The sequence below is a fragment of the Nerophis ophidion genome, linkage group LG04 (assembly GCF_033978795.1).
Source record: "Nerophis ophidion isolate RoL-2023_Sa linkage group LG04, RoL_Noph_v1.0, whole genome shotgun sequence".
Taxonomy (NCBI): Eukaryota; Metazoa; Chordata; class Actinopteri; order Syngnathiformes; family Syngnathidae; genus Nerophis; species Nerophis ophidion.
Window position 1 is genome coordinate 32,382,869 of NC_084614.1, and position 13,068 is coordinate 32,395,936.

Sequence of the window (13,068 nt, forward strand, 5' to 3'; positions counted from 1 at the left end):
TACATAATGTTGACATTTACCATACTCATTTATTTCAGTAAACCGTTGAATTTGACGAATTCATTGAATTGACTGGTACTGCCCAACAGTGTAACAGTATGTAATTTTCTTTACAAATGAAAAACCCTAAACAACTTTGTGTAATATTGTATCTACATTGCATTATACAAAACAATACATATTTCATTATTCTCATTACTTCATCAGTGAGAAGACTATACAAACAATATATTTTGCCGGGTAGTGCGAATGGACTGATAACAATGATTTTGTGAAATTGCTAACACTTTTTGATTCTAACCACAATATTTAATTCGAATGAGAACGACTCAAAAACGTATTTAACGCATTTAAATCCAGAACGTAGTCATCTTCTCAGTTTTTTTTTTAACTATTGCAGTACACACTTGTAGAGGCGATGCTTCCAATTAGCCAGCAGGGGGCAACAAATGACAAATAATTTGCGCCAACAAGTGCTGCACCAAACATTGCTGATTGGTCCATAGAGTCACGTGGGTTTAAATACTGACCAATAAGCATTGAGGGGATCTGTGGCTGTTGCTATGGCACTTCAGAGGCCCCTGTGGCAGTTTGCGTCGATTATTTCAAACCGAATGTGGTCTATTTATCAGTTTTTGACACGCTCGTAGCCCCATTGTCTGTTGAATTCTTTCAGTTGGTATAAATGACGGCGATAGAAGGTCGGTTTACACGCGAAAACCCTCCTTTTAAATGTAGCTCCGCCCCTCCGTGGTTCTCCTGTCATCCGGGCTCAGGCAGCACTCGAAGCCTTGTTGAGGAAAAATGGCCGATGTATGATTACTACTTACCGTAATAATACATGTATAACGTGAGGATATTTTTTTCTGTAGATAATGTGGAATTTCTAAAACATCTGATATGATCTGCTGGCTATGCTCCAACTCTCGAATAAACACAGAAATCTGATGTAGTAAAATTAAAGAGCCACTCCACGCCCCGCCTCCTTTTTTTCCCTGCAAACCCGGCTGATCTGAAACCCTGTCCTCTGATTGGTCGGATTGTTTTGATTGGCAGCCGGTTGGCAAGCCCCCCCCCTCCCGCCACCCGGTTTTGGCTTTGCGAGTGGAGTGGAAACAGGAAGAGGAATATAGTGGGGGGAAGAAAAGAGACGGTGGAGAGGATCGGGTGAGATAAGAAGGTGGTGAGGAGTGAAAGGGAGGAAAAGGGGAGCAGAGGGGAGTGTGTGGACCTCCAGAAGGAAGACATTTAAGAGGTAAAAGTCCACTGTCGACCGGCAACTTAATGTGATCGATTCGCCTTTGCCTCCATGAAGACGGCGGAGCTTGCATGGAGCATTGTAGTAACACCACTGACATGTTCATAGAAGTCTACACGATTGTTCATCTCTTTATCTTCTATGTTGTTTGCATTAGCTCAATTTGGTGTATTATTTATCGTGTATGTCATTGTTCTGGGTGATACTGCAGTGTGTGTGTGTGTGTGCGCGCGCGCGCGTGCGCGTGTGTGTGTGTGTGCGCAGCACATTCAACACACACATGCAATTTTCATGTGCAGGTTCAAGAGCAAGCAGTGAGTGGTAATTTATGAAGGTGGTCGGGGTGGAACTATTGCAGCTATTTAAACTGTTGAATATTGTGGAAACGTGTGTGTGAGACAAGGGTAATTACTAAAAATACTTTCATTGAAAGTTTATCTCTATTTGTTTGACACACTTGCATGCAAAGTACGTTGAGTCAATATTCAGCTTGTGTGTCGTTTACTTTGCGTAAGACAGACAACCATAGGCTTACTGCTGATAATGTAGAAGCATCCATCCATCCATTTTCTACTGCTTGTCCCTTTCGGGGCTGCGGGGGTGCTGGAGCCTATTTCACATAAATACAGTGCAAGCCTTTCAAATGCATTCAGTTGATATGGTTGTTTTTTGCAATTAGATTTAGCATTTCTAGACCAGCTTCCCGACGTACACACACACACACGTGCATCCAGCAATGTACCCTTCAACCTCTGCCACGGTATGGTATACATGGCCATGTAAGCAAAAGACACCACTCTTTCTCACTCTTGACCTTGCCTTGGTAAAACCCGGCACCCCCTCAGAGAGACATGCTTTATGGAGCATACACAGGGAGAGGCTGCCATTATAGAAGGGGGAAACGGCAGGAGGAAGGAGGGTTATTTTTAGAAAATAGCGTTGATATTCGGCTCCCTACTGTACATTCTCTTTTTGTCAAGCACGCAATACACTCACAGACTGCGATATTTGGGCCAGGCTGTCTGAAGCGTCTATGTTGGTGCTGACTGTTGGAGCTTTCTCGGGTTTTCTCCCATCTGTTCTCTTCGTGTCTGCTCCTTGTGTTAGTAAGCCTGGAAGTCACTGGAGACAGTTCTAGTCTGGTGCAGCCCATCCTTCCTTTTATGGTATTGGATCACAGTTAGCCTTCCTGCATGCATGCACACACACAGAGTCTCAGCAAGAGATGCACATCTGCAATGCTGCACTGCAACTAGTAAGCATTGTCAGATTGTGGTAGGTTTGTAAAAATATCAGAAGAAAGAGCATTGAATAGCACAGTCTACATTTTTTCTCTATCAGCTCACTATAATTACCCACCTCTCTGTCAAAATCACACACTATCTTGAGACCTTGCTACTAACTCCAGTCTAAATAGTCATTGGTTGCCAGGGATACACAGACACATTGTGCAGGGACAAAAAGTAAGGTGAGGAATAGCCAGACAGAAAGGAAAAAGGCTTTTTTGCACGTATTTGTAAATTAATTGTTTCAAAACGTTAATGGTGACAGCAATGGCAATGATGCTGAGTTATGAAGCTTCATCCTCAGCTTCTTTTGTTAGAGAGAGTCACAGATGCAGCAATTCATTGTGGATACATATGTTTCAGAGAATACATGTTTTATTTGAAACAAACCAATAAAGTCAATGGTAATTTCTCACTCCTATGTGTATGTGTATTTCCCAGAGAGGAGAGAAAGCATGTCTATTTAAAGGGATCTGGGCTGTCTTTGCTATTTTGGATTGACTGACAGAGAGATCATCCCCTGTTTTTCACTCATATTTCACTTGAAGGTAAGAGTGCCCACTGGGATCTATATACACACACACACACACACACACACACACACACGCACACACTTTATCAACAACGTCATCATGACATCCAATACCAGAGTTGTATCAAGAAGTCCCGATTGTGGTTTGCAGTGAAAGGGAGAGGTAATACTGATATACCAAGTACCTCAACTCACGAGCTTATTTGGGCCTGTTGCGGAGCTCTTAACTTAAACAACTTGTATATTAAATCAACATATGCCATTGAAATGAAGTAAAATCATTTAATCTGTGCTTAGACCCTCCCAAAACAGCACCATTTTAAAATGTAACAAAAAAGAAAAACACACTTTCATATAAAAAATATATTGTACGAAAACAATATAATAGAACAGTGGTCACCAACCTTTTTGAGCCCAAGATACCTGGTCTCAGCCATAAATCAAGGCAACATCTACATCTGCGCCAATTATATTATATACATATGTATGTATGTATGTATGTATATGTATGTATGTATGTATGTAGTGGCATGGGGTAGTGGGTAGAGCAGCCGGCCAGAAACCTGAGGGTTGCAGGTCCGCTTCCCACCTATTGACATCCAAAAAATTGCTGCCGTTGTGTCCTTGAGCAGGACACTTCACCCTTTGCCCTCGGTGCCGCTCACACTGGTGAATGAATGATGAATGAATGATAGGTGGTGGTCGGAGTGGCCGTAGGGGCAAACTGGCAGCCCCGCTTCCGTCAGTCTACCCCAGGGTAGATGTAGCTACTGATGTAGCTTACCACCACCAGGTGTGAATGAATGTTGAGTCCCACTTCTCTGTGAGCGCTTTGAGTGTTTAGAAAAGGGCAATACAAATCAAGTTATTATTATGTATATGTATGTACTGTATGTATGTGTATGTATGTATGTATGTATGTATATACAATATATATATATATATATATATATATATATATATATATACATATATATATATATATACATATGTATATATATATATATATATATATATATATATCTAGTGTATATATATATGTATATATATATATATATATATATATATATATATATATATATATATATATATATATGTATACTATCCACTTCGTCTCACCACTGTCCTTTACACTCACTTTTTTCCCCCATGGTTGGAAAACAAAGTCAGGTCGATAGCAAGCTGTAAGCTAAGGCTAGCAAGTATGACCAGATGTTTTGGGCGGATAATACTGGGTTTACTGCGATATTTGCTCTGCCAATTAAAGGTGGGGATGCTTGTAAATCAAATGTTTGCTTGCAACATCAAACTTAACAATTAGGTGAGGGACAGCTCTTATTTCAAAACACTCTTAAGTTGGGGCACTCTTTAGGTGAGGTACCACTGTACTCCATATTAAGTACATATCGGGGGGTGTAGACTTTATCATGCTTCTTTATTATGCTTTCACCCGTTTTCCTTTGCCTAAGCTGTAGTTTGAATTTGTGTGGAACTGCACTGTATCCTACTGACACCTATTTGTAAATGCTTTCATTGCCTGCAGCAAATTAAATTAAAAAATACAGAATTAGAAACACATCTCAATATGATGTGGAGTTGTGTTTAATACAACCACAATAATGAATATTCTGGTTGGTGAGCGTAAACACATACTGTTTCTGGATAAACATTCATAAGGGTATATTCTCCAGTTGACTGTCAGCTCTGATCATATAAGCGAAAGTGTAGTCTGTTGTTCCGCAAATAAGGGTTCTGTAGGAGCATGCATAGCTGTCCTGCAGTGAAAGCAAGAGGACCAGGTTTTCATGGACAATAGTTTTCCAAACAGTTGGCTTGCACAAATCTGTAACATGGAAACAGAAGCCGCTTGCCCTTGCAATGCAGGTTTTTGTGCCAAATGTTGTTTTGTGCATGTTCTTTTACTAAAAGGGATTCTGCCTCTACAGCAAATATGTTTCCTAACATAACCCCCTTCTTGCACGTGACATCATTTAGGCCTCAGAGCTAAATTCCATATGTGTAAAGTTAACCCTACACACATGGGTTTAATATTGGGCGCACACACTAAGCCGTTCTGTTGAGCCAAAACGAAGCTGACGAGCGACTGCCCCCTCATCTCTATAACAAAGAGTTTGCATTTACACTTTGCCATAGTGAGGCTCCAAAACAAATAAGATATATCTTCAGTCTTTGTGATTATGCTTAGATCAGTGATTGTCAAACTGTAGTACATGCACCAGTAGCACTAATCAGGCTTATAGAGAGAGAGTATGGACAACCCGGTTTCAAGCGATCTCCTCAATGATTGGTCAACAGTTTGAAGCCGCAGCTCAGCGACACTGCACTTCCTCATTATACATTTCTTTTAATTGAAGATTGAAGTTTGCCGAGTGTTTGACGTGTAAACATGAACTGTGTTGCGGCATGGGGATGCGCCACTCACAAAAGATGCAGGAAACAATGGAATATGTTTCCCGCAACCCAGAAAGTACACAAATATGGGAAGTGAAGGTTCTTCAGGTAGACTGGAGAGCCAATAACAACATGCAGATTATTTTGCGAGATAAGCAAGCATACACACACATGAGAAACACAGTATATCACACTCTCAGTAACAGTGAATTAATACACTTTGCCGGACAAAACTTTGCTTCAAAATTGCACCTTTCCTGCATGTGTCACCAGTAGTTCACTATTCAAGTTGATACATTGATAATGAAACCAGGAAGCCATGACTCTCCACAGCAAAACATAGGAAAAATAATCAAAAAAGCACAGGCATATATAGCACAGTAATTAAAAACAATACATTGGAGGCAGTCACCATAGTTGACATACTTCACACAAAAGTCATAATTTCTCCATAACTGTTGGTCCTAAGCGAAAGGGGATTTTGGCAAAATGAGGGTAGTACATTTATTTTTGGGTATTTTGTATTTTCAGACTTATTTTGCTGGTGGTAGCATGTTAGAGAGCAGCTGGTCAATAAACACTGCGTGAATATAATGGTGGAGTGCATCAAAAACGGACACAAAATGTGCCCCAGTATTATTATTATACATACTACGTTAAAGAAATAAAAGCATGTTTTATTGTAAGTTTATAAGCTTGAGTATAACGTCCGGACAACTCAATAGCGCGCTTACGGGCCCAGCCACACATGTCCTAGGTACCAAACATGGTGCCTCTTGTGTAGTTGTCCATACTCTCTCTATACACAACTCTGCCACTAACTGTACGCGGGCGCCATCTAGTGGTACGCCAAAAAATAATTTGATTAAAGTACAGTGTTTTATTTTCCTTTTATTTCAAAGTGTTACTGTTCAAACTATGTGCAATGATACAGTACCCAAAAATATTAAATATACTAGTAAATATAGCCTTGTTTTTAATGAATACTTTGCCCTACTTTGCCACTGTATTTTAATGCTAGTCATTGTAGTACATGGAGAGCCAAGTTTTTTCTGAGGTGATACTTGTTAAAAAAAGTTTGAGAAACATTGGTTTAGATAATTGCAAGTGAGGAGGTAAAAGAGCTGTATGCTGCATTTTGTGGAGAAACAAAGCGTCACATAAATAAAAAAAACTGAACAAAGGTTACCATGAATTGAAACCACATGTATTTACATATGCCCTATAACCACTGCCAGCAAAATTACCTTTACAAAGTAATTAATTATAGTTATGTATTACTTAACCCAAAAAGTAATTGAGTTACTAACATAATTACTCTTCTTGGATGTAATTAACCACTGGATAAAGTAGCTACTAACTGCATATGCAGTTGAGAGAGGTTTCATGAGAGCAGAGTGTATCTGTTGTCAAAATGTGACATCAGCAAAAGTGCTCTCTGAGAATTTTTTTAGCTTAGATGTTAATCTTTTTACGGGATTGTCTTACCTCTTGTAAATAAAGGGATTGAATTTGCTTCGATTGGTGTCATATCTTCTTGTCCACAGACAGGGTAATGTAGGATGGTAAGTTTGTCACTTCAGTCATTAGGGATGATGTTTGAAAACAGGTTCTCCCGATGCTTCGATAAGAAAAGAACCGATTCCATTGATTCAAAACCCTTTTTGAGAACCGGTTCTGTATTTTCGCGACCTTCTGGTGCACCGTATTAAAAGGCGTTGTGTCAGTTACGGGGGCTGTTTCTGTATTTTTAACGCATAAATAAGACGCAGTGTATTTTTGGGCGCAGGCATGGTTAAACATACGCTAGCTTAAAACATACGCTAGTTTAAAACATACGCTAGCATGCATGGACGCTGTTTTAAAAAGGCAGCAGGAGCAAATCTGAGTTTGGTTGTACTTTATTGAAGTATTTATCAATGTACTCACATTAATTTTGATCAATCCTCATCCACAAATCCATCAAAGTCCTCATCTTCTGTGTCCGAAATGAACAGCTGGGCAAGTTCTCCATCAAACACGCCAGATTCCCTCTCCTCATTTTCAAAGTCAGTCTCGTTGCCGTGGGGCTCCTCGGAAAAGATGCCTGCTTTTACGAAAGCTCGGACAAACAGTGCAAGCAGACACGTTAGCTCAAGCATCCACGATCCATTCACAAATTGTGGCATAAGTCACTCGACGCTGCCTCCCGGTTTTCGTGAAGCTGTGTTTGTCTGTCATCCATCTCTCCCATGGTGCTCATAACTTCACTTTGAACATCCTGTTTACACCCATGTCCAGCGGTTGGAGTTCCTTCGTCATGCCTTACTGATGACTCCAGGTGGAGACTTTTCTTTCGTCACCGTCCTTCGCTTGAAAATCACCATAGGTGGCAGTTTCTGTCCATCAGCATAGCAAGCTAGCACAATAGTAAAAGCCGACTTCTCTTACCCCGTTGTGCGTATTGATTCGCTACCGTGCTGGTCCCCTTCTTCTTCTCCACAGTGTGCTTCACCGGGTTGTCGAAAGTGAGGCACCTCGTCCATGTTGGTGATGTGTTTGTGGGCAATTTTTATATTTACAACGCACATAGCAGCACTATATGCTCACCGGGGGCATGCCTTTAGCGTCCTCTCTCACCTAAAACCTTCACCCTTTAACGTCTGCATGCTGTCCTCAGTCACGTCCACCTTTCCTCCATATAAACAGCGGGCCGGCCCAGTCACATAACATCTACGGCTTTTGGAACTCAGTGCACACAAAACAACCTATCTGGATTCGATAAGAGATTTCATAAGGAATCGGTTCGATAAGAGGATTCGATAATGGCATCGAGATCGATAATTTCTTAACGAACATCATCCCTATCAGTCTTTGATTTTTTTGTTCAATCCCTTGTAGTAGTAGCGTGTATATGTGCGTGTATTACAAGTTGTTTGCTGTGTAATATTGCCTCCGTCTATTTGATATCAAGTTTATTTTGGACGGTGTGGCATGGTGGGTCGAGCAGCCGAGCCAGAAACCTGAGCGTTCTAGGTTCTTTCCCCGCCACTTGCCATCCAAATCACTGGCAATGTGTGCCTGGTAAAGACACTTCACCCTTGCCCCCAGTGCCGCTCACACTGGTGAATTAATGTGGATAGTGGTCGGAGGGGCCGTAGACACAAATTGTGAGCCATGCTTCCGTCAGTCCACCCCAGGGCATCTGTGGCTCCAAATGTTGCTTACCTCCACCATAGTGAATGTAGAGTGAGCACTTTGGGTATATAGTGTCATGCCTGTAAATCAGGTTTATGTTTGGTCATGTTTTGTTTTGTTTTTGGACTCTTGCTTCACGTTTTGCACTTCCTGGTTTTGTTTGTCTCCATGCCAACCCATTAGTTTCCACCTGGGCCCCTTAATCACGCCCCCATCCTCAGCCTCGCACACCTGGTTCTAATTACCACAGCAGTATTTAAGTCATTTGTTTTCCTTTCCTCGGCCTGGCTTCTTTATTTACAGGACTGTGTTGAATACTCATGACCACGCACCTACCTTTCCTTGCCGGACCCTCATGCTTTGCCACGCTGTTTGTTTGACCACGCCACGTAAGACTTCTTTGTATATATGCCTCTGCTAGTTTTTGGATTGCCATGTGCCTTTTATAGTATCTTCTGTTTGTTTTGTAGATAGTATTGCCTTTGTGCTGTTTTTGTTCTAAGTTTTAGCATAGATTATTATCCGCCATCGAGCGTGCTTTTTGTTTTGCCTTTTTGTATTATAGTGTATAAATAAAAACCATGTACTTACATTCATGTCTCGTCCGTTCGAATCATCCTTTGCGTAGAAGAAGCAAAATAAATCCATGTCACAGTCCTGACATATAGTTGATAGAAAAGCGCTGTATGAATATAATCCATTATTATTGTTATTATTATTAATATTATTATTTTGGTGTGTTGCTGGTTGTTGCTTTCAATAGTAAAAACTATTTCCTACATTGAACTTGCTGTGCTTTTGACACTGTCATGTTGAGATATAACTACATCAAAAATAGCATGCAAGGTTACATCATATGTATAGGTAATGGTGTTGTAGCGTACATAAAAGTAATTAATTAGATTACGTGTTACTAGTAGAAGTAAAGGCGTTAATGTTATTACGAACACTGCCTGTTACGGAATGTATGTAAGATTGCTCGAATTCTAATATTTTGATGGTATTGCAAATGGGGGGCGGCTTAAATGACATCATAGTCAAATTTACATTATTAGCCATGCCGCTAAACTCTGTGTTTCTTGAAACCCTAATCTATAAAAGCAGATCCATCCATCCATTTTCTACCGCTTATTCCCTTTAGGGGTCGCGGGGGGCGCTGGCGCCTATCTCAGCTACAATCGGGCGGAAGGCAGGGTACACCGTGGACAAGTCGCCACCTCGTCGCAGGGCCAACACAGATATACCATTTCAAGAAAAAATTGAAAACAGATGTTTTAATTGATGTTTTACTCATTTCTTTACCAGAGACTAAAAAGTAGACACTAAATGACGGTAAATGTAAAAGTGTAGCATATTTAGCCCTTCTTCAACCTCAAATGATGATTCTTGTCAGAAACATAGTTTATTGGCAGCAATGGACGCAAGAATTTGCTGACTTAGAATTGGCATTGCTTCAAGGAGGAACTTTTACCCTCTAAGAATGCTACAGTGCATTGAGGATGCATTTGTTCGCTTGTCACTGTCAAATTTGCGGGACACAGCGAGAAAGTAATAATGATAGTATTAAAAGCGCTATCGTCGGCGAAATATAAATAATGTATATTGTATCATCATCATCATCGGCGGTCTCGCGAACGAGTATGACGATCATCCTGGTAAAGTGTGTATCACTTTATGGAGGATGCCTGTGCGTGACTATGTTTAACGTGGGGAAACTGGTGCACAGACAGTCACCACACGATCCTTTACAGAAACGGGTCAGGGTCCAATGGCATGGAATCCAAGGCGACTGTGTACCCTTTTCTGCTGCAGCCTTCCTCCGTCATCGCAGCCATTGTGGTAGTTCTTAAATCTACCGTCTTCCACCTGCTCCACCGTTGAGGTCTTCACCGTATCCCTGGTTAGGGGGCAGTTAGGTACTAGGCCTTTGCCAAGGGCCACTTGGGGTAACAGTAGTAAAGGGTTTAACCTCCTAGTGCCCCAAAGCCCCATAGAGGAGCCTCCACTGCCGGATGCACTTTGGCGTCGTGCCCAAGACATGTATATTGTATATTGCCTATATCGCGCAACCCTACCTTACAGAATTGGAATGACAAGTAGACACAGACATTGTGTTTGTGAGTGGAAGCTAGGGAAAAAAACGGATGTTAAGTCTGTCTGTGGGGATCCAAATGTAATTGTGGCGGCCCACCCCAAATAAATAAATGTATGGGAAACACTGGGATATACTTCAGAAATGTAGGAGACCATCTGTGCAAAAAAACAAGTTAAAATAAGGTCAAACTGATCAATAGTAAATTGACTGAAAGCTTATGCTCAGAAAGAGGATTAGAGCGACTGTAAGCAGGCATGTTTATTTAGCATGCTACAGTTTTTTATTTCATACAGCAAGCACTGCAAGCAAATTGACACAGAATACTATTTAATCCCACACAATATGCATAGTAATATATAGCTAAATGCACCTATTGTGCCCTTGTTCTTCTACAAGAATAATTTCAAATGAAATGGTCTTTGCGTGGCTTACAGCCAAAGCAGTAAAATATGTCTGGCTTTCAGTTGCTGTAGCAACTGGGTACAAATGGACTCTTGAGCTTGTTCAGTTAGCTCGCTCAGCATCAGACATACTGTGGTGAGGTTTTTACAGTATTGCTGCACAACACTGTAGAAAAAAACTACTGTATAAGCAAAGGGCTGTGGAAATACTTGTACTGCTTAAGGAAGTGTGTGCATGTTGCATAGGTGCTTGGTATGTGATCGTACGGATGACTAACCACAACTGGCACAGCTGTGGTCTTATCGGTTGATCTTTCTACATTTTCATTTTTCAATATTTTGCATTTAAGATTTTGAGACTCTGGTACAACTCTACTATACTTTGCAGCATCCTCCATCTTACAGTAGTAGGTTTAGGGCCCATTCCTCCAAACCGGTGCCACATGCGACTTTACATGGCATCTTCAACAACTCCACATCTGGTAATTAAATGTACAACTAAAATTACAATCAAACACCTATAGTGTCAACAAAAAAAAAAGACTGGTCCATTGAACCAACGGCAAGCACTACTTCCACACTTTAGTGTATACATTACTGCCATCTAGCATCTTGTAATTGCAACTGCATGCAACGTCTTCTATATTATACAGTACAGTACAGTGGTTGAAAGTAAAACACAGAAGTGTAGGAAAACAAGATAACTGGACAGTACGACTCAGTGTTAAATGATAAATACATATGTTGGAATTTTATTAAAAAATAAAATTAAAAATACTTAGTGTATTATCAACACATTAAAACACCCCGAAAATTGGTATCGTTGAGTACCAATTGCGTTGAGAAAATTGCTACTGTATCAATTCAAATGTGAACAGTAATCCTCCCTGCTAACAGTTAAACTATTTGTCTTTTTTCAACTGTAAATCTATATATTGAATTATTCAAATTGTGTGTTGGCAAATGTCACTTAACTTTATTTAATTTTTGTACAAAGTTCCTAAACTTAAGAGGATTTCATTTGAGTAACGGGACTGAAAGTAGCAGGTTTTTAGCAAATGCATTAAACATAGCAACATGGGATTTATGGTAATAGCATGTTTACCAAAAAAAAATATATATATAGAATAATAAGAAAAAAATAATAATTACAAAAATTGTTACAGGACTGTGTTGAAAAAATATACTGTTGTGATCTTACTTTTGGTCTTTACATTTGAATGATGCAACTTCTTGTGTGACATGTAACTTGTGGTTTACACAATTGCAGTACTTTTTGTTTTAAGAAGAATAAGCTTAAAACATAGTTGGGATAATGTGGAACACAATTGTGTAAACAATACAACATTTCTGAAGGATTTCAATTATTATATTTAATGATGAAGTCTAATTTAAGGGAGTGGACCGGTTAATTTTAACATGCCTTAATATATATTTCATGTACTGGGGATGCAAATGATGGATTAATAAAAACCGCCAGGATGAGGATCTTAAAAACTAGTAGGTTATTTTCACACAGATCTTTAATTTATTTTTCATCCAAGTAAAATTGTAATACCTTTCCATATGTAAGCTATAACAATTTTATAAACGTTCTAGTTGATCTGCCATGTTAAATTACGGATCTAGATGTAAACATGATTTGACCTTATGACTGTGGACAATGCATGCATTTAATAACTATCCTAATGAAATAACGTATAAAAGACGTTTTTAGATTTCCCCAAAATAAACAGTTGTTTTTCTTTATACATTTATCAGGGTAGGGAGGTTATCAACATTTTGAGAATATTTTCCCATTTTATCATAATATGAAGAAAATATGGCTTGATTATGTGAATTGAAAACATGTCGACAGGAAACAAACCCACGTTGATAACCTCCATGACAGAGGAAAATGGGACATC

At 39.8% G+C, this 13,068-nt stretch overlaps 1 protein-coding gene across 3 annotated transcripts in view; it reads left to right on the plus strand.

Moving 5' to 3' along the window:
* The first annotated feature begins 1,092 nt into the window (after nucleotides 1–1,092).
* Nucleotides 1,093–13,068, plus strand: part of LOC133551288 (lysine-specific demethylase 6A-like) — a 52,436-nt gene continuing 40,460 nt past the window's right edge. For 2 of the 3 annotated variants that reach the window (XM_061897843.1, XM_061897845.1), the window contains exons 1-2: nucleotides 1,093–1,255; nucleotides 2,986–3,092. The gene's annotated coding sequence lies outside the window, so the exon portion shown is untranslated. The remainder of the gene's footprint in view (nucleotides 1,256–2,985; nucleotides 3,093–13,068) is intronic. The other variant, XM_061897844.1, reaches the window with a different exon arrangement.